Below are 27,519 nucleotides of genomic sequence, written 5' to 3' on the forward strand. Positions count from 1 at the left end.
CACTTCAGCCAGCAGCTGCACCCACCTCCTATGAATGCAATCATAGATGCAGGGCAATCTATTGCACTATATGAAAAATTAGAGCATTTTTATTCTTGTCTTTATTTTGATTCCTTCTAGGAGTTAGGAAAATAGGATTGCTGATTAAAATGGATACACTTCAGCTTCGTCCAAAGCCCTTCCTGACTGGCAATAAGATTGACCTGAATCATGCTAATCAACAATTGCTGTATGTTAGGCTTATGGAAATACAACATCTGCACAAAAAGGGAGGAGGATAATCAGTTGCTGATTACAAAACTTCACTTTATTTTAAAATGATTTTTTTTGTGTGTGTTTTAAGGTCAATTTCTGTTGGGACAGGAAATATCAGTATGAGACTCCCCAAGCCCTTGCTCATTTTATATTAATGAGATCATCTCACACAATTGAATTAATATTTGCAATACATTTGATCAGACTGCTGGTCTTCCTATAGTGACTTGTGGATGGATACATTATTCCTACCATATAGATTTGCCAAACTCTCTTCAATTAGAAATTGCTTCATGCAGAGAGAAGTCTGTGTCACACAATCAAAATTATGAACACTGTTTCTGAATTGCATTGTAGACTTTCCCATGAATATTGTGTGTAGCTATCAGTTAACTTCACAGTATACGGAAAGTAGCTAAATCAGTTGTAAAAATATTAATATTCCTATATTTATCTTAATGATCAAACTTATTTAGCATGTATTTTTGAAGGAGTGTTTTGAAATCCCATAAGTTATTTCATTTTTTTTTTGCATCAGGGACAGTATAGCCAGAGGTAGGCAACCTTTTGCTAGTAGCTAAATGAATCTCTGCAGCTCAGGACAAAGTTGACTTGGGAAATCTAGACATATTTTATATTGCATATTAACATGCTACTTCTATTTGAAGCCTTTCTTACATCTTTTTAAATATTGTAAGGAATTTTGTGCGTCATTGCTTCCCCCCTTTTTTTGTGGGAGTATAGTGCAAGTCTCAGCTCAGAGGGCTCATCCAGACTTCCAACTTTCCCCTGGGAGAATGCGCTCTTTAGTGCTGAATCAGAGCAATCAGTAATTGGGTTTTCTGTGGATTGGCATTTGCTCCAATTCACCGCTAAAGAGCAGATTTCCCCTGGCAAAGCAGTGGAGCAAACAGAACACTGCTTGGACACGTGCAGGACACGTGGGAAACCACTTTGGACCCGTGCTTTCTGTGCACAAGACAAGCGGGAATGTGGATGTGCTGAAAGTCTACAGCCTCTGGTTCTATCTATGTTGAAATCTTTTGATTCTTTTCCTATAAGGATATAGAATAGTTTGTGTTCTTGCTTGGCCATGTCTATTAGGCTTATGTGGCATCATGCCAGGAGCTACATGTCATCAACTCCTGAACAGACTGCCTGAGAGAAGAGGAACTTTCTTCTTTTCACACAGGAGGAATGACTTTTCCTAATATGTTACCATTACTTGCTGTAATACATGGCTGCACCACCTAAATACAAAATAGGTATGCTTTTTTCCTGAAAAGAACTGGTTTGTATCCAATGCAATCTGTCTGCAGGTGGAAAAGACTTTCCCTTCCTCTCCTCTCTTCTGCACCCCTGTGTTCCTTCAAAACCTGCTCTTGTGTGTTGGGAAATCCTCCAGAACAGATTTTGACGGTACGCAGATAAGAAAAGAGGAAGATGAAGTCCTGTTACATAAGTGGAAATTTACTCATGCACTGTTGGGTTCTGCCCATTGCTTTAGCTATATGCAGATTAATGCAAATTGGTCAGTTAATTTGATTAAGATTTTTTTTAATTGGGTGAGAGCCCTACAGCAGACCAATATTTAATTTAATGTGTGTATGTGTTCTATATAAAAAAGACTTGCAAAGTGAAAACATCTCTGCCATCCACATTGCTGTCCAGAAAGTCAGAAACCAAGGCTAGTGGGTAGAGATCTTAGATGAGAGTGAAAAATGAGATGACTTTGTGTTTTTGGAATCAGTAAATCAGCCAGCCTCCTCCTGAAGAATCGAGCCTTTTATGGCTGCTCAGCCCCTTTTCAAAGACTGTTTATCATGAAACTGGCAGGAGGCAGGGATCCAGCTGTTTCTCAAAGGACAGCAGGAAGTGGCAACCTCCTTGTTTCTACTGGTGGGTGAAGCTTGGTGAAGACGCTCACCCTTGGAAGCAGAAAGATCATCTGCAGACATCTGATGGGTCCCACACAGCCTCTTTGTAGCTATCAGCATGGGCTGGACTGATTCCTGATGGGCATAGAGCATGTGCATTGAAACCCCTGCCACATGTAGAATACTAACTCGAAATTCAAATTAAATAAGGATAATTAACAATTAACAAAAAGCTAAGCAGACAAGTAATTAGATATTCCCTGACTAGTGTTTACTGTAATTTCGTGACCCATTCATAATTAACCTCAGATTGTAAAGTATATTGATGAGAAGCCAAAGTATAAACTTGTATTAACAGTGACAGAATAAGGTGCCAATTAAACTGCATTTCATTCAAGCTTGGGAAAGCAAAGCTATAATGGGTTTTTATTATCTTCCCATGCTTCCCTATGCTTGGCACGTGCCAGAACGAGATTAGGAGTTGATGAAAAGGGATAAAAAAACTGCCTGATGTCTGTAGCAAGTTGGGGGCGGGAAGTAATAATAAAGAGGGTTTAAAGAAAAACAATAAAAATGTTAAGCAGCCTTCTGCTGTACAGGAGTGCATACGCATGTTGAATAGGATCAACACATGCATCCCAAAGTTAACCTTTTTCAGGTATGGCCTGAATAGCTGGGCTTCCAGTGCATTCTTTTTTGACAGACAGCCAGAAAGCTAACTCGGAGGCATTATTAACCTATCTGAATGTCATGTGCCATTCTATTGATATTTTGTTAAGGATAATCAATGGTGATAACTTTTTATTCCCTCCATTAAGTTTTGTTCTTCCTTGTAAGAAGCCACCTTCTCCATCACAGCAGATCGATTCTACAACAATGCCAAACCAAATGTGAGAAACTGCATTCCTAGAACTTATTCTTTCTTGAATAAAGCAAAGGGGTGTGTGTGATTAAATGAAACCCCTGGCTCTTAATTTCTCTACAGCGTGGATGGGGATGCTGTGGGATTCCAACACTCATCAATCCCACCAATGAGCATGACCAGTGGTTAGGAATGATGGAAGCTGTAGTCCAGTAACATGTGGAAGGCCACAGATTCTCTTCCCCTGTTCTACAGAACATTGCTGGTGACAGCTGAAGCTAATCCCTGCCCTGTCCTTTAACTTATATTCCATTTAAAAAATCAGTTTATCAGATTTATAGCCTAATGCTTTCACCATCAAATCCTCCAGCAATTCAATAGATAATTTTAAAAGCTTACTTCTTACACCCCTCGCCTCATTATTCACAATACTTTAGTTTTCACTGTAGGTTATGGTTTTGCTATAGCCCATTCCTTCCCAGCATCTTACTACTATCCATCTCCATCTTGTAATGGATTAAAGAAAGCTTGTAATGTTAGCTTCACAGCTCCTAAGCACAGTTCCCATAGTTGCATGTCCTCCAGACAGTTGACTCTTTTAGACATCCTGCTTGGCAGCTGCCTGCTGTCTGCTGTCCCCTGTGACAGCAGAATTCTCTTTTATGATACTGTTTGCTCAAAAGAATGCCATTGAAATCAGTGGGATTTACTCCTAGGTAAGTGTGTATACGATTGATACCTTAGGCGTCCATCCTATGCCCACTGACCTGGAACTTGTACCTCTGTAGACATGCATAGAGCTAAAGCAGAGAGGAGTCAGGTGCTGTTCACTTGTAGTGTGTTGTGTTGATAAGTATGGAATGGCAGTTACTTGGATGCTGTCCTTTCTACTCCCTTCTTCTTGGGATATCTTCTAATATCTGAGAAAGGGTCATAGCTTGGTGGTAGAGCATCTGCTTTGCATTCAGAATCTCCCAAGTTCAATCCCTAGTAGCCTGGTACAGCTGGGAGACACCTTTCCTGAAACCCTGGAGAGCTACTGCCAGTCATTACATATGATACTAAGCTAGATGGACCAAGGTTCTGGGCAGCTTTCCATGTTTCTGTGAGGAGCCAATATAAGGAGGATCCATATAATGTGTGTTATACATGTGCTAAAGTTGGTTCTTCTCAACTTTGTGTGTACTCCTTAAAGAACAGTTTGTATGTCCACACTACAGACATTTGGACCAATCCCCAATCCCTGCTCTATGATACATCCAGCTCTAAACCACTTACCCATTGATAATCCTTGAGTATCAATAGCTTTAACATTGCTTTGACAGCATTGCCCAACAACTGATGGTCAAATCTGGCACTAGCCACTTAGGCAATGTGATTTGTTTATGTAGTTGTGGGTTGGAAGTGTACGTTGAGAAAAGAATATGCAGGTTTGATATGGTGCTCTTCAGAGTGTCAAACCAAACAATGCACCCCTACCCAAAGGAGTGTATAATTTAAATTAAATTATTACTTCAAGAAAGAAGGCTTCTTGGAAACATAGAAAGTTGCTTTATACCAAGTCAGACTATTTGTCCATCTAGCTAAATATTGTACTTTCACTGGTTGCAGCTCTCTACCACCTGATGCATTAACTGGAGATGCCAGAGAGATTGAACCTGAGGCTTGTATGCAAAGTGTGTGCCCTTGCACTGAGCTACAGTTCCTCCCCTTAAGTAAGAATCATGCCCCCAAACCAAAGGTAGGGAATCTGCCCTACTGTCTGACTCCTGTCCAAGCCAATATAGCTAGTGATGATGGGAAGCCAACAGCATCTAGAGTGCCATAGGTTCTCATCTCTGTTCTGAATGGACAAACTTCAGCTAAGAAAGCTGCCAGGAGGGGAGTTCAAACTCTTTCAGAGACTGGAACTCCTGGGCCTGGGCTGGTGAAGTCTGGCACCTTTGATCCCTGAGCCACTGTGCTGCAGAGAACTTCTTTAATTACTTATTATTATTATTTATTCAAACAACTAAGCTGGGACATAAAGGTAAAGGGACCCCTGACCATTAGGTCCAGTCGTGACCGACTCTGGGGTTGCGGCACTCATCTCACTTTATTGGCCGAGGGAGCCGGCGTACAGTTTCCGGGTCATGTGGCCAGCATGACTAAGCTACTTCTGGCGAACCAGAGCAGCGCACGCAAACGCCGTTTGCCTTCCCGCCGGAGCAGTACCTATTTATCTACTTGCACTTTGATGTGCTTTCAAACTGCTAGGTTGGCAGGAGCAGGGACTGAGCAACGGGAGCTCACCCCGTCGTGGGGATTCGAACCGCCGACCTTCTGATCGGCAAGCCCTAGGCTCTGTGGTTTAACCCACAGCGCCACCCACATCCCTTAAGCTGGGACATAACAGAGGCTTAAAAAATTATGCATGGTATGAATAGAGAATGTGGATAGTGAGGTTTTCCTCCTTTCTCATAATACCATAATTGTGGGTCATCCAATGCAAAATTGGTAGTAGATTAAAGATTGACACAATAACATTCACACAACACTTAACTAATTTATGGAAGTTGTTGCCACAGAATGTGGTAGTGGCTTTTTACTTAGAAGGCCTCTAACTTTATGGTGCTGCCTGTTTTGCATATGATACAGCTCCCTTGCCCAAGGCAGCTAAAAAGTTCTGGTCAGTGTCTGGGTGGAAAACCAGCTATAAAATCCTGTATGTTGCCTTTAACTTCCATGATAGAAGAAAAGCAGGATATCAATGCACTGAATAAATAGAGGGGATTAATCAGATTCATGGTTGTGCTATATTTGTCATGACTGACTAAATCACACCTCTATGTTCAGAGGCGATAAACCTCTACATACCAGTTGGGGTGGGAGAACAGCATAAGAGGACTGTTGCCTTCTTATGTGTATCTCAAGAGCATCTGTTTGGCCACTGTGGAAAACAGGATGCTGGACTAGATATTCCTTTGGTCTGATCCAGAAGGGCTCTTTTATGTTCTTACTTACTACCAGCTCAGCACGTGAAATTACATGAATGTATAAAGTACAGGGTAAGATGGAATTGACCCCTCTGTGTTAGATATTGAATCTAAGGAAGATAGCCCTCTCTCTCTTTAGCTGCTATTGAAACCATAGAATGGGTCGTGTCCTTTGAAACATCATCTGCCTCATTATGCAACTAGAGCCCTCTCCCCCTGTGTTCTGACTCCTGGATGCCCCCACATTACCCTGTCTCGTTGGAGTGTGGGTCACTGCTGTTATTTCCCTCCCAAGTTACAAGAGCCATAAAATTATTCTCCAAAGGGAAATGATTGCAGCAGATGCCACCTCCCCAATTCCCTCAAGTTCCAGACATGGATGTGATCAATGGCATAAACAAACAAGCGCATCAGCGCTCCAGCGTCTGCTGTGAACAAGGACAAGTAATCTTAATTAAGGTATTGTCCCAAAACTTTCTAAAATATGGAGAGCTTGCACTCTCAGTCTTAATAAAGTGCTACAAATGAAGAACTAATTTATATTTAACAAGGCATTTACTGGATGTTAGTCAACTAAGGATTGATTTATCTAAAAACAAAAAAGTGGAGAGTTATAGCTGTCTCATCAGCTTACAACTGTCAAATTCTAATAAAAGTTTTAGTCTAATAAAAGTAATTAACCTAGTGTATGTTAGCAGGCGCTATACATTTTGCTAAAGTGCTGGTGATCACCAGCAAGGAGGATTGTATGTCATGGGGTTTAAAGATTTATTTTATTTATTCATTCTGAAGATTCATCTCCTATCCATCCAATGCATTCAGTTGCTCAGACTATCTTACAATGATTATAATACAACTACTGTATCCTGTAATCAAACAATTTAAAACAAAGTAATATAAAAATGTAAACAAGCTCAGCCAATAAAAGACTATACAAAACAGCATCTGCCTAGCAATACAAAAGCTTACCAGAACAGAAAAGCTTTCAATAATAGGCAGAAAACGGCAAGGGAGGGTGCCAAGCAAACCTTATGGAATATGGTGTCCATTGGGTGCAGCCACCAAGAAGGTCCTATCTCTTGTCCCAGACAAGCATTCCTCCAGGTCAGGCAGGATACAGAAAAGGGCCTCTCCAATGGAGATTAGGGAGGAGACAGGTTATTTAAGATGAGTTGGCCCCTGAATTCTCCTGGACCCAAGCCATTTAGAGCTTTATAGGTAATCACCAGCACTTGTGGCCAGAAACAAATTGGCAAGTAGTTGCAGGATAGGTGTGATATGATCCCATACTCGAACACCCACTAACATCCTCGTTGCCACCTGGACTGACGGAAGCATCCAAAGACTCTTCAAAGGTAGCCCTGTATATAAAGCATTGGACTTATCCAGTCTGGTTATATCTAAGATCTTCGCTGAATGTCAGAATTCAGAAAAGAATAGAATGAAAGTAGAGTAGAGAAGGAGAAATAAGGAAATGTGTTTAAGTTAAATGAAAAAGTAAAATTGTGCTAAGAGAATGGTTGGAAGTCAAGTCACTATGTGGGTGTAGGGTAAGTTTATAGGTATGTATGGTATAGTTAAATGGTTATGTCTTTTGTTAAGAGGGTAAGGTATGGTATTGTATTTGATTATATAATGATGTATTGAATAGTATTGTAATGAATAATGTATGTATGTCTTATATGTTTTACATGTTAATAAAAATATTTTTTTAAAAAAAAGAATGTCAGGTGAAGAAATAGGAGTACCTCTGCTGATGGAGTTCAGTGAGGTCTTCAACTGGTTTGTGATGTTTTCTTGAGGTGTTACAATGTGCAGCCCTTATTGCAAATTTTATTTGGAAGGGAACAGTTGTCCTGTTGGAGCAAACCATCCTTGAAAAAAATAAGACATAAGCAGAATAACATGGTAGACTCCTGAGATGGAATGAACTCTTATCACTTCAGACTGGAGTGCAGATAGGAAATTACCTCTTTTGAATACTCTCTTGCATTTTTTTTTTTTTAATGCCAAACTAACATCAATGCAAGTAGAATGCTGGGACATCAAAAAGTGAAGTGGATAAGACAACTCCCCACCCCAATTTTCTAGTTGCAGGGAGATTTTTAATTCAACACAAAAGAATATTTTTTTAATAAAAAAATTCCCCTCTAGATTCTACCACCACATTCTAATGCATGGGAATGACAAGCTTAAGTTTCCATGTATAACTGGGTAATATTTGTAGGACTAATTTAATTGTGTGTTTCCCCATTTCCCTAAGCTGTCCTTCTTTCCAGACTTGCTTAGAAAGCACCTGGGGAAAGGGTCATGCTGTTCACTTCGGTGGACAAATTTCTTAAACAAACAGAGAGATACTTAACCACAAACAGACTCCAGGAAGAGAAGTATCTTCCTGCCAGGGTGGGAAGCTAGAGAGTGAGTTCAGTGTCCCTGGGTGTTTACAATTCCAGCTGCCCTGACTATGAATTGCTTATTTTTGGACAATAGGGCACAGACACTATAATTTGGTGTGTGATCATTGACACACCCTCTCCTTTGTCTTCCTTTCAAAGCCAATATCTCAGGCCCAGATGGGTTAATACATAATGCAGACATGCAAGTAATTGGCTGCCTTTGTATAGCAGTCAGTCATAGCTCGCTGTCCCTCTGATCCACTATTAGTGGCCATGCAAACACTCCTTCCACCTAATTAAGCACAGCTTTGAAAATACCCTTCCCAATGATGTTCCAGTCCCAAGCTAGTGATTCACATATGAGCCCCTACCTGTTAAACCTGCAATCTCACTCTCTTCTGGGATAGAACATCCCTGCCCGCCCCCAGGTGACCCAGCTGCTTGCTGGGGATGCTTAGGACCTAAAGGGAGTGGGGAGTGATAAATGATCTTTAGAATAGTCTGTATTAAAGAGTTGGAAATGGGATGTTAATAAACCCCAAGCCACTAATTTAGAGAACACATGCTCTCCAAGCTAAACCAGTGCCCTGAAACAATGGCCAATGATAAACATGGCCTTTGCCAAGCAACTGTCTTTCCAAAGACAGCTTTTGTGCATTTGTGTACCTATGCATTGTAAGTCCAGCTAATTTTTTGCCCTGTATATACCACTCACCTGGTGTAACATGTAGGTCTATTTTACTTAGGTGCTGTCCTGGGAAAGCCTGTCTTGCCTTTCTGCCAATAACCTGAGATTTTTATAACTAAGTGTAGTGTTACTTGCTAGTATGGTGTAAAGTGCTTGTCTGAATTGGGAAGATTCAGGTTCAAATTCCCACTCAGCTATGAAGCTCCCTGGGTGATTTTGAGCAGGTCATCATCTCTCAATCAAATCTACCTTAAAAAGTAGTTGTGAGGATCCAGTTAGCAGGGGAAAGAACCATGTACACCACTCTGAGCTTGAAGGAAATGTGGATATAATTTAAAGAAAATGAAATGAATAAAAGTGTTCTTGAACCACTGACTACCCTTTGATCCCAGCAGAAAATATATTTGTATTGCCAATCTGTTATATTGATTAGGATTCTGGCATGTATAAAATATATGGTGATACTTTTTTCAGAATTATGGTCATGAGAACATTATCTCAGTATATTCCAACTTATCATGCCCAACACCTGCTCATCTAATGCAAGCAGAAGTGATGAATTTGAACCACCAGTGTATCAGGCTCCTTTATATTTTGCTCATCTGCTAGCCATGTGTGCTGACGTCTCCAAGCGCTGCCCCAAGGACATCCTGAATAAAAGCGAACACTCCGTACTCCTTTATTAGGGATTATCAAAAAATAAGAGGGAAAATTTGAATTTTGCTGACTCTGGACTAGGGTGTAAGAGTGAAAGCTGAATTTGGTTTAATTACAAAGAGGATAATTGCCACATTAGGAGTCCTTGAATAATGTTTCATGTTACTGTTCTTTGCAGCAGGTATAATCTCATACACCAGCTAGGGTATCAAATGCCCTGCAAATATTTGTGCAAACTCTGCTTTAATTGTATCTTCTCAATTGGATGGACATAGTCCCTCTATCCAATCAGGACAATCCCAGCTCTTGATTTTCACACAGAGATAATGTTGCCCTCATCATTTCAGCCCACTCATTGTGCCTAATAACATTAATACTTAACACTTCCCATGCATTATTGTGTTGGAATCCTTACAACAGCCTTGTAAGGTAGGTCAGTATTATCTCCATACTGCAGGTGGGGTGAAGGACCAAGCCCACCTAGTAAATTCATGGCAGAGGTGAGATTAAATCAGGTATTTGGTGTTTCAGAGAGGCTCTTTTCGGCATTATGCTATTTCATCCACTAATAAAATTCAAAATATGCCTACTGTAATATAGTTTTGAGACTCTAATTTATTACTTAGTTGAATACATAATCTCATTAATCAGATGGTACTTTTTGGTGAAAGAAAAATCTAACTTGAACATTGGCCATTTCAAGACTCTGTCTCCAGCAGTTTAAGTAACCACTTTTCCTGAGGCTGGTGGTAGATACACAGGCAAAGTAGTACTTCAGAAAGAACACAGCCTTATAGCACCTCGGAGTTTTAACATGGTATCAGCTTTCATAGGATTCCATTCAACATTTATACTGTTGTGAGTTTGGGGGGTGGGTAGCCTGTAAGCCTGAGTCCCTTCTAATTCCTGGACTCAACCCTGAATTAGCACCTGGAACCCCTGGAGTTTTGCAACTCTCAGAGATTGTGGTGGCATGCAACAATACTATAAACTGCCCTGTGATCTTCAGATGAAGAGTGGTATGTCTATCAAAGCAAGCTAGCCTTCCCTGTAATGAATGTGCTGCTGCAAGATTCTTGCTGTTTTTGGAGAGCTGTTAAGAACGTAAGACTGGATTAGGCCAAAGGCCCATCCAGTCCAGCATTCTGTTCTCAGTGGCCAACGAGATGCCTGTGGGAAACCCACAAGCAAGAGCTGAGGGTTGCCGTGCTCTTTCGACTTTTTTTTTTTTAATTTCAAACCCTTTTTTTCATAAAACTTATTTTCCCGACCTCCTCATACCTCCCCTTACTGCATTCCAATCCCTAATTAATTTTGTTCAACAAATCCCTCCCTAATTTCTAATAAATAATTTTAACCTTTCTTTTCATATTGCATAATGGTTACAGCATACAACCTGCATACAACAAGCAAGAGCTGAGGGTTGCCGTGCTCTTTCGACTTTTGAATCCTAACAACTGGTATTCATTCAGAGACATACTGCCTCCAACAGCGATATCTTGTATCCTTGCAGCACTGTTCCCTTGGAAGCTTCATTTCTGCGTTAGCACATGTAAATGTGCTAAAAACAGACAAACATGAGAAGGAAGAAGAACAAGGTAGTCAACATGGTGCTATTTAGATGTGGACTGCAGTTCCCATCATCCCTGACAATTAGCCTGCTGACACAGGGTTGGGAGTTGTATTCTAAAATATCTAGAGGGCAGCAGATGTGTCTTCCATGATCCTCACATTCTTTGCCCTTCTGCGATCTTCAGCTTTAGTCAAACACCACCTGGATGACAAAGCCTTCTAAGCTTTAGGTGTTTGCCTGCTATCACTAGCTTTTTACTCTTGTTTGTTTATTACATATATTTCTACTTTTTTAAAAAAAATCTGCAATGCATAGAACAGTTTTCAACAAATGTTTGGGGGGCTTAATAAAATCCACAAGCACCACCCCTAGATTCTCCTCAATTTTAACCAAATCATCCTCCCTGTCATCTTCTAAGGGAGCAGTCACAAACAATCAGAGAATGACCTCACCTTGTCATTTGAGCACTGCAAATGTTAAAATAATAAATAAGAAAACAAAATTTATTCAAAACAATGAAAGCAGACAGTTTTAAACCAGCAGTTTGATTAAAAACAATAGGAAGACTAAATTTAAATATTAGGAGCATGTTGGCTTTTAAAAAGTGTTTAGCAGTCACCCAAAGATTACAAGAGAAAGGACCAAGTGGATCTCTGCAGAGGGTATTCCACAATAATGCTCGCAAGCTATTTATTAATCTCCGCACATTTTCTGTTAGTGGCCATACATCCTGTCATTCAGGGTGTTTTCTCCCTCTGAGAAGCAAGGTTTGTACTTCTAAAGGTTGCTAATGATTACAGAGGAAACAAGGCATGTTGAAGACCCTTCGGAAAACCTGATCCTAAATCTGTGTGTTTTTCTCATTTGAAAGTCAGTCTTGACCTGCTATATCTTGGAGTGGATGGGGGATTTGCAGATAATGTCCTACTGTCTCATTCATCAGCAGATCCCAGCTGAAAGTCCTTCCCACATGGGCAGCAGCAGGAGGAAGCACACCAGTATCATTATTCTGCATTAATAGAAGGGCCGGTCTCCTGCTGTAGCATTTCCCTCTGTTGCCAATTCACATCTCCTTCAATCTTCCCTGACTAGTTCTGTTTTAACATGGACAATCCTGCTTGAAACGTCTTCACAATTGAAACCATTTCATTTATTTGTTTTATAAACAGAACTCTCACTTGCAAAATTGCCTATATGATTTATACTAAGCAGTCACTACATACCAGTATGTATAAATATTCAAACAGATGACTTTTCAGACAGCTGAGCAGATAACAGTCAACAGAGGAAGAGACTACGGGGTCTCCCTAAGGATATGCTAATAGTTTGGTCTGAAAGGGATTTACATTCCAAGCATAGCCACTTGAAGTACAGAGCTTTGTATTTCAGTCATTTGTCCATGTACATTTTTGTCACTCACCGTTATTCAGGACTTTGTCAGTGTTTGGCCAGGAAGCACCTTTTCTGTTCTTGCCAGTGGTTAACTAGCATAGGGAAACATTTCCATTTAATACTTACCTTTTTAAGTCAGCTGTGTGCTCCCATTCCAGAGCAACATAAAAAGTACCAACTACAGCTGACGGTTGATCCCAGTTCCACCATTTCCTTCCTTTTCCCCTCATTTTCCTAGTTTACTAAGTTTTAGTTTCCAACCTGATGCATTAGCTATGATAGCCAACATTATGGCAATGAATTCCTTAAGCCTGTGTTGTGTACACTGACTGGTAGTGGTTCTCTGTGGTTTTCAGCAGGGATCTTTCCCAGTCCTACCATAGATTGAAGACTTTGGGCAGGCAAGGATTTTACTCAGTCAATGAGATATGATCACTCAGGTTTTTTACCACCCGCACCAGCTTAATGGAGTAACCTGTCCTGATTTGCATTCCTTTCTTGGTTTTTTGTTTTTGTTAGTGCATTCCATATTTTTTATTTCACTTTAGCTGGAATTATGGAATTCTAGAAAGAGAATTCAGGTTTCACTGTTTAAAAAAAGAATGCATATGTTGTGGCATGTAGATAGGGCAATAATTATGTCCAGACTGACAAGCAGTATGTGCATGTGTAGGAGAAAGTAGTCTGTACCCCACAACTTAGATACAAACCTGATTATGATGCTCATTAATACTAGAAGTGATTGACTGAGCAATAGTCATGCATCTCCTTCCATCCTAGCTATTGTCATGCTTCATACATTGTTTGTACTTGGAGTCAAGAAAGAAAGGCACTGTTTGCATCTCTATTTTTTCATCCCTCATAGATCATTTAAGCGCTCTTCCCTTTATGTTAAGCACCTCAGCAAAAGATAGCAGTGTTGGAAATACTGTATGGGGAATGCAAAGGATAATGTTTGCATGCTTCAAGGAACTGAGTGGAAATGCACTAAAACAGGCATGGCCGAAGCATGCAGGAGAAATTTGCTTGATAGCAAGCCAATTATGACAATATAAAAATAGTCTGATTATATGTCAGTTTCATATGGTTCACAAAAAATGTGGGGAACCACAGATATTCATATTTTGTGTCAGTAATGCATTCTTTGCATTGGCTTCTAGTACGTTTCCGCGTACAATTCAAAGTATTGGGGCTGACCTTTAAAGCCCTAAACGACCTCGGCCCAGTATATCTGAAGGAGCATCACCACCCCCATCGCCAGGCTTCTGGCGGGTCCTTCACTGCAAGAAGTGAGGTTATAGGGAACCAGGCAGAGGGCCTTTTCGGTAGTGGCACCCACCCTGTAGAACGCCCTCCTGTCAGATGTCAAGGAAATAACTATCTGACATAACTAGAAGACATCGGAAGGCAGCCCTTGTTTAAGGAAGTGTTGGGAGCCGCCCAGAGTGGGTGGGATATAAATATTAAATTCATCATCATCATTATTATTATTACTTTCTCTTTGTTAGCTCCATTGATTTATAGTTTAAATCTGCTACATTTCTTCCCACTAACAAGATGCAGTCCCACCTGACCCTAGGCTTTGGGAAGAAATGTAACAGATAAGAAGTGGCAGCACTATCAGTGTGTGTTGGAGGAAGCAGCATGTGTGAGTAAAGAAGATTTAGGAGCTGGGGCATCAGTGACATTTCATAAATATTTCAACTATTCAGTAATGTTTAAAAGGTCGTCATTTCGCAAAGCCTAGGGTCAGATGGGACTGCATGTTAGTGTGAGAGCTGCTTTCTCCATGTGTGGTCTGATTCTGCTGTGCAGGAGGAATGCCCATCTTCAGGCCAGAGGGTTTGAGACTCTGAAGTTCTCTCAAGGAAGTGGAACCTGGAGGAGATGGTCCAGAGTCGGACCTCAGAGGACCTCAGTGTGCTCCCAACTTTTATCAGAGAAAGTTGCTCACTCAGAGCTGTCTGGCATTGAGAGAGGGGGTGGGGAGGCAAATGGCTTGCAGTGAGCAGAAGGCAGCTAAATGGCAGTCACTGAAAACAAATGCCCTTGCTTCTAGTACATGGTGAAGAAACTATAAACACAAGAGATACTTATAGTTGGTGGTAACCTGTTCTTTGAATTTCAGAGGCAGAGAATCTGTACAGTGGTACCTCGGGTTACAGACGCTTCGGGTTGCAAACTCCGCTAACCAGGATGTAGTTGCTCCAGGTTAAGAACTTTGCCCCAGGGTAAGAACAGAAATTGTGTGGCGGCAGCAGCAGGAGACCCCGTTAGCAAAAGCGCACCTCAGGTTAAGAACCGTTTCAGGTTAAGAATGGACCTCTGGAACAAATTAAGTTCTTAACCCAAGGTACCACTGTATATCTATCTGTAAAGTCAAAAGCAGCTTGGGATAATATGTTTGGACACATTACGATGACAGAGAGAGAAATGAAGTATTAAAGGATGGAGGACTTAAGATTTGCAGGAGAATAATAGTTTTGCCAATTTCCTTCCAAAATCAGATAAACTTGACAAAGGGGTGGGGGAACTCTTAAGAAAAAAAGCAAACAGGGTCTTTGAAATTTCTATAGATATTGACTTTGGGATACTGAAGTGAGAACAGTACACACATACTTGTATTCCCATTCCTTGCAAGGTAGCATGGTGCTCAGCCTGCCAAAAAGACTGCTTCTTCCTTTATCTATTGAATTCTTTAGGGGAAGAAGCAGTCCTTTAAGTATGTGAAGAGGAGACTTAATAGTGTAACCCCCCCCCACAAAAACTTACAGATTTCTCAAGCCTTCTGCGTGGGGGAATACAGAAAGAATTCAGTAGAGCAGTGCTAAAGAGGGCCTGGCCTAAGAGCATGTGAGTGATATGCTTCATGTAAAGCAAACTACAATAGTTTAAAAGAAGCCTGATCTGCTACTAGAAATAAATATTAATGTGTTGGTTTCCTCAAAGTAAATATGTCTATATGGGGTGGGGCCCTGGATTGTAGAATTAACAGCTTGAAGGTTGTCACATCTCTAAAGTCTAGATATAGAAAAACCCTGTAAAGTAGGAACAAAAACACAGTCAGAAAATAATGTATGGTCATCAGAGTACTTGGACCTTGTAATCTGATTCCTGTGTCCTGAGATAACTTCCAATGGCTAAAATTACCCATTATTCTACCCTTGGAATCTATTGGATGCCCTGTTATGTTACAAATACATAGCAAAAGTGGTGGCTCGGTATTGGGTAGCTAGGAGTAGAGATTTACTCTGTCAAAATTTGGTGTGGTGTACTGTATTTACTTTCCATTTTATGAATCCAGGGCTATTCCTCCACTAGACTTGGGGACATGTACTGTTTTCATTTTTCATCTTGTAGAATATAGTGCAGTTTGCTCCCAGCTGCAACTTCCTTGTGATCTGTGCTAACAGTTGGAGACCGCATTTCATTTTTGATAATAGGTCACCCATCTTCCTTGGTTGCAAATGCATATCACTGCATGAGTTGATTAGATTGTCTGGAAGTATTAATTCCCCCCAAAGTCTTGCCTCCATATCCATTAGCTACTCGGCTGTGTGGCTAACAATTCCAGAGAGCACCTTCAGAGACACTTCATTACCATGCAAATGGAGACTGGCTCCTTTCTATGCAACGTAGCCCTAGCTAGAGGATTACACTATAGCTTTAAGGAGAGCATATGCAGAACACAAATTATTGCAGTCATCAATATTTATACAGCTGCTAAAGTTCATATCTGACAGGAACAGCTTCTACCACAACGACTCGTAAAAGCGAGAGAGATACCCTGAGACTGAGAGGTACCATGCTCACAATTAGGAGCCCCATAATCAAAGTATTTCTGTGCTGTTGAAATAAATTGGAATTGGGCTGCTGGTGGGGATCTTTTCTAGCACTAGTTAGTCTCCAGGGGGTAAACTTTGGCCACGAGGGATAGTGTCCCTTTCTTATCTATCAGATTGAAGGGCAGCATGCAGGTGGTTGACACTTGCAGATCTCTATAGGAGTGTATTGTCATGCATGCTGAAATATATATTTGATTGCATTCATGTGCCTTAATATTGTGTCATGGCTAAAATTTATCAGTATTGTATCCCTTGGAGTCTGTTTATGTTCTGTGTTAACATACATCAATTTGCAGCTGGGTTTAGGAGGAAAGGAGTTGGGATTTTACCTGCAGAAACCTAGTTTGACCTCTCCTGATTGACCATGGATCTAGCAGCTGAAGTACAGAGGAGCAGCATCACACAAAAGAGGGTTCTCAAAGGGGGTATCTAGGCTGCGGAACTCTGTCTCATCAGATTTGATAAATTACTTCCTCAAGTATCACCTTAAGATAACCATGTTTAGCCCCCTAAATTTTACTTTTAATTTTTGCAGTTAACTTTTCTTAATTCTGGGGTTTTTATATGTTGCTGCTGTTCTAGAGATTTGATGGTTTTATTATCCATGTTAACTGAAGCTCACCCACTTAAATGGCTTTAAAAGGTGGTTAGATAATTTCCAAATCAGAATTATATTTGCACCACCTGTAGGGTTTAACCAAGGGTGCCTGCTTCAATGTTTTTTTAACTGGTTTTGTATTGTTATATTGTAATTCATCCTGGGACTTTATGGTGAAGGGCAGTAAAAAAAATCTTATAAATAAACAAGCAAACATGGGAATATTTCAAAACATTGTCTTGAATGCATTTGTGCATAGGAATGGGACTCCAGGGTGTGATTCTAACCCCACTCACCTGAGAGTAATCCATATGGAATTCAGTAGGACTTAATTCTGAGTAGACAGGGTTAGAATCACACTGTTAGTGTCTTATAAAATTATTTGCAAAGGTGTCGGTATTTCAGAGCCATGCTGCTTATTTTCATTGTGGAGGGATTGTGCATGTCCAAATTCATAAAAATGAATTATAGTTTTTATTTAAAATGTCCTTAAGAACTGTATCCTGGTAACGATACAAGTAAGATCACATTATATTCAAAAAATGCTGGCAGATATTCTTGGCTTTCACTTCGGCTTTTAACAAAATTAAACCTACTAAAGTATGGGGACCAAGGCCATATTCACACATCTTTCCAAAGCATATTCTTTATATCTTTTAAAATAAATCTGTTGCATAAATTTGCCATGGCAAGCTTGGTGCAATCCTTTAATATTTTTTTCCCAGTGGGAATAACAGTCTAGGTTAGACCCACATTGTACTCAAATAGTTTTAATTCTGTCCATAGCTGGGACAGGAAGCTCAGTTCACAAAATGTGAAAAGGGTTATAACTTAGGGGAAGTAATGCTGTGTGCTTGCCGCTTTTCCAGTTGGTGAAACTGGTACCTGAAATGAATTAGTCTTTCTACTCATTTCTACATTCTACTCCAACTATCCAGCTCTTCACTTTTAAACAATTTGTTCCTCCAAATGCCCTCACCCCCTTTAGAAGAAACCCTGAATGTGCAATTGTGGAATAAATGAGATTCTTCTATATTATCTGCCTGTAATTTCTCTTTGTCTCAGAATGTTCTCTATTGGATGAATTCCAAAATCTTGCTTCATTCTGTGTATCTGAAAGCTAGCCCTGATTTCCAATGGAGTCTTTGTTCCTATCTTAGCTTGTCTCATGCAAATCACTGCCCTGTGTACTTCAAAGGCCTCTCAAGATGAGGAATTCTTCACACTACTCTATGATTCTTACTGACTGGGAAGGCCCAGATTACCTAATTGATGGCTTTGTTCTTGATAGCTTAGAGACATCCCACTGATCTGAGTGGCCTCATAACCACACCTTTCAAAAAAATGGATATTAGTTTGATTTGAAGTCTGTTGTCCTCACTAGGAGACCTTCATGTTTTAATTAATTTCTTCCTCTTTAAGAGATTAGGATCCTTATCCCATACAATCCTGGGAATTTAACAAGTCTTTTTCTTCCTTCACACATAATTCCATAGCTTTATCCTTGGGCTAGCACAGTCCCTCCTCCCACATGCTCACATTTCCTCCTGTGTTTCATGGTTGTCAGCAAATCATTGCTTTCAAATTGGATAAACTGTGGCTTGCTTAAACCTTAATTTGCTTGGTTTGGAAGTAACAGCAAACCATGGTTTTCTGAGAAACAGGAAGCATAGGAGTGAATTAGAATATGTAAGGGGAGGGATCATGCATGTCTAGGTCTTGCTCATGCAATGATTTGGTATTTCATGAACCATGTCATGGGCATAGTCGGGGGTGGCAGATTTTCCCCTCCCCCCACTCGATCAAGTAAAGCAATAGAAATACTTAACTGCCCAATCATGTCAGTTCTGCCCCCCAACCAAGTCCTGGCCCCCAACAAAAATCCTAGCTACTCTCATGAACCATGCCTTTGCCTTTTGTGTTATCTCATATGACCCATGCTGTGCTTCTAGTGTATATGTTCATGTTATTTGCATTATTTTTCTGAGCATTGTTTTACTGCTCTGGTTTGTTAGAAATGTTTTGATTGTTTAGGTATCAAATGTAATTCTAAGGTTTCACTCTCTGAGCCTCAGAAGACCTCTGGATTTTATGCTACCAAATCAATGGATGGAGGTATTGGTAAAAGAAAAGCTGTCTGGACTTTGAGTTCAAACAAAGAAGAGCACAGATTTCTGTAACCAAATTAGTTATTCTCCCTCTATATCTCAACATTTTGCCCGCTTCTTTGGATTTTAAACACTGGGTGGGCTGCTGCTAGCAAATAACACAGCATTAAGGATTGATTGAAATAAGGGCTGTGTACACACCATGCATTTAAAGCACACACAAACCTCAAGGATCCTGGGAACTGTAGTTGTTGAGGGTACTAGGAATTGTAACTTGGAAGGGGGTAAACTACAGTTCCCATGATTCGCCTTTTGGGGAATATGTGCTTTAAATGTATGATATGTGTGCAGTCTTAGTTTACCTCAACCTAATCATTGTATATTAATATCACCCAAAGGGCAGAGACTTTGCTCTGGATTGGATGTAAATGAGCCAGCCTGAGCGTTAGACCTTTGTGCTCACCCCTTCCCTCTAATTCTCTTTCATATGCCACCTGCTGTGGTCATTTAAAAACCCAAAACAGAAGAGAGTCCATGTGGTGTTGTGACCAGAGTGTCAGAGTAGGGCCTGGGACACCAGGATTTAAATCCCCACTTAGCCATGATGTTCACTGGATGACCTTGGGCCAGTCACTGCCTCTCAGCCTAACCTACCCCACAGAGTTGTTGCTGGGAGTAAATGAGTACGGGGAGAACCAAGTACTCCACCTTGTTCCTTGGATAAAAAGATGGGGTTATAAACACAGTAAATAAAAAAAAAATCATTCCCTTTCTCCGCAGAGGGGAAAGTGTGTGAGCCCCAGGTGCACTGTAGGGCTTATTTGTGTAGTGGGAAACTGGTTTCCTATTACCTCTGAACTGAGCCTTAGAGGAATAGAAGGACAACTCTACCAGATTGATTTTGGACTTATGACAGTCGCACCAAAATCTCTTTCATATGTATATGAGATCATAGAGTAAACAGTTAATATAGAAAACTGCATTACATAGAAATGTTCTAACACACATAGGTCCTAAAGAGAGAGATATTGCACATATCACATCAATTAAGCACGCACATATATAAATCATAATGAATATTGTGGCACTTTTAAAAACTAGCAGATTTATTGTGGTGTGAGCTTTCGTGGACTAGAGCCCAGTCCTCTGGAGGATATAAATTATCAAGAGCTTTCTTATGCATGCACATGCAGACCACTTCCATGCAAATATTTTAACATGTGTAAGTGCCCAGAAAGATAGTTGGCTTGCAACATTAAAAGCACCCCTCTTTCCCTTTCAGATAAATATATAGAGAGAGAGATCATACACAAGCTTCCCCACGTGCATCTGGATGCAATATGTGCAGATGCCTTTGACACATCTGAGCGAGTGGCCTGGCAAATTTCCGAGAGTGCAAAAGATGGAGAAAATGATAAGTCAACTGTCAATCTTTAAAATTTTAATGAAGTGAAAATACTGCCTGAACCAGCATGTGAGGAGGAGAGAGACCTCCTTCAGTTTGAACAGATTAAAAAAAAAAAAAACTCAGGGGGATCAAAGAGGATTAGCATTCCCAATGCTAACACTACTTCTTGGAGTGATGTTTGGGAAAAGGCTATGTAAACCATCTGACAAGAGAAGCTAACCTCCTTTTGGAAAGCCCTGAGCAAACAAATACTAATCACAGAATAAAGGGACAATTAGCGGTGATGTCTCCTGTAATAAATCTACTAACAAGAATACAACCTTCTGGCCATTCACAGCCAGATCCCCAGCCTTGCTGTTTGCTGAGCAGATTAATGGGGACAAATCGGGCAGCTTATTGCAAGGGACAAGCACATTTCTTTGTCTGTCTTGACACAAGGAAGCCAAACCTGCCTGGAATTGTATTTCCAGCTTGATCAACGGGGCATCTGCTCTAACGATTGCTCCAGTTCCAATGTCCGTAAGTGGCACCTAATTTCCTCATAAAAGATGCCTCTGCTAGAATAATTGAAAACTAACAGTCAATTTCAAAAGAAGGACACAGCTAGTCCTGTTGTGACTCACACAGTCATCCTCCAACTTTGGCTTTCTGCGTAAATTATATGGCATGGCGTGCACCTGATGTAAATTACTGACTTAAATCCATTAAGTGTCACTTTTGATTCACATCTGTGAATGTAAGGGGAATCGACCCCTTATGCCAAGCCATGTTTGCTCTTGAAATGCTTCAGCTCTGATTTTGAGGTGACATTTGGTGCGTATGTAATGAGATTTTTTGAAGTGGTCCCATGATCATATATACATTGAAGAGTTATGTTGGGTTTGGGTATTCCTCAACATAACTTTTCTGGGAACAATGCCATGAGTGACATCCTCAGTTCCTGCTGGGTCTGCATACAAGATTATCCATCGAGAAATGATAAGGATATTATGTTCAGACATAACATGGCTGAAGATCAGTGGAAGATAATCTGTTTTTCATGCAGAAGGTCCCAGGTCCAAATCCCCAGAATCTCTAGGTAGGGCTAGGACAGAAATCTGTCTAAAATTTTGGAGAGCTGCTGCCAGTCAGTGTAAGCACCACTGAACTAAATGGACTAGCAGGCTGACTCAGGGTAAGGCAGCTTCTTGCGTTAAAAGTTCCTATGTTCTTTTCAATGTAGCATTACCATTCTCAGGTTTCCATTCTCAACTTTCTCTTAATCCAGCCCAATCAACCCAGGGCCAATCCTCAGATGAATGCACAGAAATCTTCTTGGTCAAATCTTAGCCAGAGCTGTTATGTTTAAGGAACTTGGGAGCATAGGAAGTTCCCTTATATGAGATTAGTTTAATGGTCTTGACTAATATTGTCTTCTCTGTGGTTCTTCAGGGTCTCAGGCAGAGAGTCTTTCTCATCTTCTGATATCTGAGATCCTTTTCACTTGGAGATGTGGGGGCTTGAAACTGGGACTACTTAGCGTGTAAATTGTGTGCTTTACCACTGAGTTGTGGTTCTGCCTAAAGAGCCTTAGATTATATAAGAGAGGGAGTTCATTGTAAATCAAAGTGAAGCTGCAAAAATGTAAATTGGCTATATGCAAAATTATTTAATTTCTTAATTTATCAGCATAGAAGCCTGGTATATCCTTAAAGAATACAGCCTTACACACCCCTATGGCCATGATCTTGCACAAAGTCAGGTGCATGCAGCCTGTGCTTCTGTACTCTTGAATCTGTGGGTTTGGACAATAATCAAACAGTGGTTCTTGTCTGTTTTTTGTAGTTTTGGCGGTTTTAAATTTGGAGCTTTAAGTACATTATGTTGGTATGGGAAACTGTCGTGTGATGGGCCAATAGCCGTAATAAAGTTCAATACAATACAAAATACAAACAGGGGGTTTAGAAGAGAAGATAGGAGATGCCTCGAGCTGGGTTCCCTGCCCCCCGCCCCAGGCCAGAATATCAGGTAAGGAAGCAGTTAACCTCCACATTTTTTTTAATGCAAACCAATGTTGCAGTGTTGTGTGTGTGAGCCTTGAATCTATATGGCACACATGCTAATACTACATTGTTGTAGCATTGCACTACAGAGAAGCAGATTCCCTCATGTCTTCTGAACCAGGCAAGGGAGCTCTCCAGCAATATCAGCAGTCAGAATACCTATTGCTGTGTAGGAACTGTCCAGGAGTACAATAGACTAGGAGTAGGACTATTAACCTATTGCATCAGTAGCTTCCACACAGCAGCTGAAAATCTAAGTACCTCGGGTTAAGAACTTAATTCACTCCGGAGGTCCGTTCTTAACCTGAAACTGTTCTTAACCTGAGGTACCACTTTAGCTAATGGGGCTTCCTGCTGCCGCTGTGCGATTTCTGTTCTCATCCTGAAGCAAAGTTCTTAACCCAAGGTACTATTTCTGGGTTAGCGGAGTCTGTAACCTGAAGCGTCTGTAACCTGAAGTGTCTGTAACCCGAGGTACCACTGTACTCAGCCTGGTTATTCCCTGCTGGCCTGGCCCCCACCTTGAAGTACTAGTGAAAGCTTGATTCTGACTGTGCTTATGATAATGATTCATGTTGATTGTGGGGATTCGAGAACTGTAGGATGAATCCAGTGGAAGCATATCAGATCTACTGCATTTCAGTAAGATCTTTGGGATTGCCTCAAGGTGCCCTAGCTGTGGTGTTGTATAGTTTATTTATATGTTCCTTTTGGGCTCACAGGCCCTCAAAACATGAACAACAGTAATGCATATTAACAACTTGGGACCAGTTTATCTACAAGATTGCCTTACCCCACATGTGCCCACTAACCTACCCAGAGGCTTAGAAAGTTGAGGTAATTTTAATCTGTTTAAGTATTTTAACTTCTGCATGTTTTAGAGTATGGTTGTGATCCCCCCCTTGCTTTATCTTTCTGTAAACCGCATTGAGGCTTTTTACATTCAAGCGGTGTATAACTTTCATGAAATAAATAATATCAATGCAAAATAAAGATGCAGTAAAAGTACAAGACATGCAATAAATAAAACAATATGAAATAGTTTTAAAATTCAGACATGAATGTTAACTATGTGATGATATCATTCCATTCTCCTTTGCTTCTTTGCAGGAGCAAAGATATCATTAGAACTACCTCAGACACCATGCTAGATGTTAGGCTGTCCCAGGTCATCTGGTCCTGGTTCATGCTGGGACTGATGCTGATGTCCAGAGGACGTCTCATGATAATCCAGCTATAGGAGCTTGGCAGGTTCCAATGCTTCTGCACTGCCCACTCGGGAGTGGGTCTCAGGAGGTGGCTCAGTGGTGCTTTAGGGCATAATATTCAACACCACAGATTAATCATGTCTTAAAACCCTTTAAATACACTTTTGAGTTAGGGTGGCTTAAGAATGTAGTTTCCATTCTTTTGCTGCATATTTGTGTGTGAGGATTGTACACTATGTTAACTATAATGAATATTGCGGCGCAGGAAGGAAAAGTTTCAACGTTGTTTAACTGAGGATAAAAGGTGTGTTCTTTGTCCATGTCATTTAAGCTCCAGGTGCAGAGTTTTGTGAATGTGTCATATTTGGGGCTTTCCACTGTTTCTTGTAGGAGACAGACTTCATTGCACCTGGGTACAAGGCACCAAGGCAGCTCCATATCGCCTAAGGTTCTCTCTTTGGCCTGCAGCAGGGTTGGAAACAAGTAGCCCTCCAAAAATCATTGGAGTCCCACTCCCATCACCTTTGGCTGTTGCCCATGCAGGCTGGGGCTGAGAAGAGTTGGCAGTCCAACAACATGCTTGTTGTTTCATGGTGATTTATGTATATTCATCTAGATCATTTACTCAGAGTGAACACTACTCTTGGACTTGTCTTTAATGTCATCTTTCCATTCTGTCAGATTCAATGCTGACAGTTAACTGACAGCATATTTATCTATTTGTTTTGGCTCTTTATATCCCACCATCTCAAGAAATGTTTGAAGCGGCTTGCAACAGTTTCCTCCTGCTTGATTCTTTTAACCCTGCATATTACAGTCACCAAGCCAACATTTGGCTTAGTGTGTTGTCAGAACCCAATAATGTGGTTAAACTCTGTCTTCCTTAAGCACAACCTGTAGCCAAGAACAAAACTGCTGCAACCTCTTTCTGAGAGCCAGCATTTGCACCAAACCATAGTTTTTGCCTTAGCATTACACGCAAACACGTCCAGTGTAGCTAGTATAGTACTGAGCTAGATGGACCAATGGTTTCATTGGGAATGAGTCAGTGTCCTTTGTTCTTAGTCGTGGTCCAGATCCTTCAGGAGGAGCTATTGGTGATGGAGCATGTGTGTTGTATACAGAAGATTCCTAGTTCATTATCTCCAATAGTGCTAGGAAAGAACCTTCTCTGAAACACAACAGATGCATTATCAGTAGATGACCCAGAGCTAAAAGGGGCTATAGTCTGACTTGGTATAAAGCTATATCCTTATCCTTATGTTGTGACTTGGCAACATGGAGGAATTCCTTCCAAGTATATAGTTGGTGCAGCTGAAATATTAAATACATATCCTTTGTTGCCTTCCATTTCTTTTACATGTATTTTCACATTGCTGGCTACAACTTAATAATTGTTTGCCACCAACATTTATGACCAGACATTATACAAAGCAGAAAAGTCACATAGAGTCCTTTGGAGTATAAGTATTTTTCATAAAGCTTTTTCTAAGAACTGGGGGTTTCTACCCTCACTGAGAGAAGCCTTCAATTTCCTGCTTGTCTTATATACATTGGAAACAATTTCTTCCAAGTTGCTGTCAGTGAACTTGATTGCTTAAGAATCCAGCCCAATAGGCTCTGTTTGAATAGCATTAACCAGAATACACGTTAAGATGCTACAAGTAATCTGGATAAACAGAGATAAGACAAAAGAAAATAAGCATTATGCATGCTAAGCACAAATAAATGAAACTTATTTGAAAGGCCAACCTCTGTCTACATTGGGAATGACAAAGTAAATTGGAGGAGTGAGATTGGAGCGAAGCGGTAAACATCTGTCACAGGGAGCATTTTACAGAAGGCTGGAATCGAGTTGAGCAAGATGATACAACCAGAGTGAACGCATTTCGAAATCATCTTCATTTGGCTGCAGCTCATTAAAGTTCACACTCAATAAGCAGGATACATTCAAGAATGTGGGGGCTGGATGGGAAGAGGGTAGATAACAGAGACACTGCACCTAGCCTTGGTGACTGAATTGAAACTACTAATCAGTCTACTCCTGATTATGTGGAACTGAAGCTAGACGAAACTGCATAACAGGCCTGGAAAGGAAGAAAATGAACATGAGATCAGATTTCTTTAATAATAAATAATTCTTGCATTTCATTGCCTTTTGGTCTCACTGTTCACATTCGCATTAGTACACTGACACTACTGTTGTGTAAAGCAGTAGCTCCTGTGCAAAGTACTAGCAAAAGCAGCATGTGATGGTGGTTTTTACAGCTCAATATGAAATGGATGCATCATTGTCTCCAGGATATCTGGAAGCTTGGGTTATTTTCAGATACTTTGTATAACTGACACTGTGTGGAATTATTCATAAAGTAAATGTGTGTAGTAACCATGAAAGAGTGGGAGGACTCTCAACATCAATCTGGAAGTGTGATTAAGGAAGTTCTATAGATCAGTGGTAGCGAACCTATGGCACACATGCCAGAGGGGGCACTCAGAGTTCTCTTTGTGGGCACATGCCAAGGCCCTCAAAGTGTATGTCAACACCAACACTTTGAATTGTGCTCGGAAACGTACTGGGAGCCAATGTAGGTCTTTCAAGACTGGTGTTATGTGATCTTGGGGCTGCCCCTAGTCACCAGTCTAGCTGCTGCATTCTGGATTAGTTGTAGTTTCCAGGTCAACAATGCGTTAAGGTATAGTCCTTGATTGAAAGTAGATTGAAATAGTTTCCATCTCTTTTTTTTTTAGCTGGGGTGGGGTGGGGTGGGCAGGCAGTGTTTTCCTATGACTAATGGCTAAAAACAAACAGATTGAACTGCTTTGGGCCTAAGGACAACACTTCACAAAACTGATAAAGCAGGCTCTGACCCACAAAAGGCTCCTTTCTATTATAATCAATTTAATAATCTTTTAAGGATTTGCTGCAACAGGCTAACATAGCCATCACTCTGTTATCTATCTTTAAAGTTTACAATAACACTTTGGATCAAACTCATAACTATGATCAGCTATAGCTAAGATTTTCAAAAAAATCTGTATGGCTTTAATAGTTGAAAGCCATGATAACGAGAGCCAGTTAAGGTCACTGGTCAAGGGCTCAAGTGACAGTTGCTTCCACATACCATAACGTAGTAACAATTTCTGCTTTTCACCGATTTATTGCTGAATTTGTCCTGTCAGGAAGCAGACCAATTCAGAGCAGTGATTTAAGGAAATCTTTTAATAAAGGCACTTGGCAGAACTCCCCACTTGTCACCTTGCACAGCATTTAATATTCCAGTGTAACGTGACTGTTCATTTCTATTACAGTGGAGAATAATTGTTTTGATAATTGTTTGATAACGTGTTATTTTCAGGTAATTTATTTCTACTTTTTCCGCGTGGTGGATTCTCCTGTGTCCCTGGAGCAACGAGAGCTGCTGCAGGAGAAATGGAAGGCTTTGTATTACTTTGGAATTAATATTTATTTGGTTTCTTCACTTGCTCAAGAACAAGAGACTCCATGAATAATACATAGGCCCAAAGATGCCAAGATAGGAGGCTTTATATTCTGAATGCCAGTAGGATCCAGAAAACTTAAATCGAAGGTAAGAATCATCATTGTCGGGTGCATCAGGCATGGCTCAGGCAAATGG

General features: G+C 40.6%; 2 long non-coding RNA genes across 4 annotated transcripts in view; both read left to right on the top strand.

The window, feature by feature from the left end:
- LOC128402384 (uncharacterized) overlaps positions 1-26,056 on the top strand; it is a 56,412-nt gene extending 30,356 nt beyond the window's left edge. Inside the window, exons 4-7 of one of the 3 annotated variants that reach the window (XR_008327670.1) lie at positions 20,509-22,447; positions 22,582-22,641; positions 24,275-24,477; positions 25,631-26,056. This is a non-coding gene — a long non-coding RNA (uncharacterized LOC128402384). Of the gene's footprint in view, positions 1-20,508; positions 22,448-22,581; positions 24,478-25,630 lie in introns of all 3 variants that reach the window. The other 2 variants (XR_008327669.1, XR_008327671.1) reach the window with 2 other exon arrangements.
- Positions 1,357-3,092, top strand: LOC128402385 (uncharacterized). The gene is made up of 2 exons (XR_008327672.1): positions 1,357-1,520; positions 2,951-3,092. It is a non-coding gene; the product is annotated as an uncharacterized LOC128402385 (long non-coding RNA).
- Positions 26,057-27,519: the final 1,463 nt, after the last annotated feature.

This window comes from Podarcis raffonei, chromosome 15 (assembly GCF_027172205.1).
Source record: "Podarcis raffonei isolate rPodRaf1 chromosome 15, rPodRaf1.pri, whole genome shotgun sequence".
Classification (NCBI taxonomy): Eukaryota; Metazoa; Chordata; class Lepidosauria; order Squamata; family Lacertidae; genus Podarcis; species Podarcis raffonei.